The following is a 710-nucleotide window of genomic DNA, read 5'->3' as shown; positions in this document are numbered from 1 at the left end:
TGTGAGTTCGAGACCAGCCTGGTCTACAGAGCTAGTTCCAGGACAGGCTCCAAAGCCACAGAGAAACCCTGTCTCGAAAAACCAAAAAAAAAAAATTTATTTTACAGTTCATTTACTTATTGGTATTTGTGTGTTTGTGGGTATGTGTTGTAATAAGTCCGCTTGTTTGTCCCTGGCTGCTCAGCCTCAAAATAATCACCCAGAAACTATATTATTTAATACACTACTTGGCTCATCAGCTCTAGCTTCTTATTGGCTAACACTTATATCTTAATTTCTAGTAATCTGTGTATTGCCACGTGGCTGTGGTTTACAGGCTTACAGGGTAAAGTTCCGACGGCTGTCTCTGGCAGGGCTACATGGCTTCTCCCTGACTCTGCCTCCTTCCTCCCAGCATTCAGTTTAGTGTCGCATCTCCCCCCACCTCAGCTCTACTCTTTTGCCCTATCACAGGCCAAGGCATTCACAGCACACAGAGGGGAATCCCACGTCAGGTATGCATGTATGTGCCATGTGGAACACGCAGGGGTCAGAAGACAACCCAAAGGAGTCAATTCTCTGCTTCCACAATGTGGTTCCCAGGGGTCAAACTCAGGCGTGGTAGCAAGTGCCTTTACTCACTGAGCCATCTCTCCAGCTAAGTAGGTGTTATATTATAGGGCCTTCTAGAATAGATCTTTGGGCTTTTTGAGGTACAGTTTCAGTGTGCT

Source organism: Microtus ochrogaster, chromosome 7 (genome assembly GCF_000317375.1).
Source record: "Microtus ochrogaster isolate Prairie Vole_2 chromosome 7, MicOch1.0, whole genome shotgun sequence".
In the NCBI taxonomy this organism is placed as follows: Eukaryota; Metazoa; Chordata; class Mammalia; order Rodentia; family Cricetidae; genus Microtus; species Microtus ochrogaster.
Note: the sequence above shows the minus strand (reverse complement) of the source record.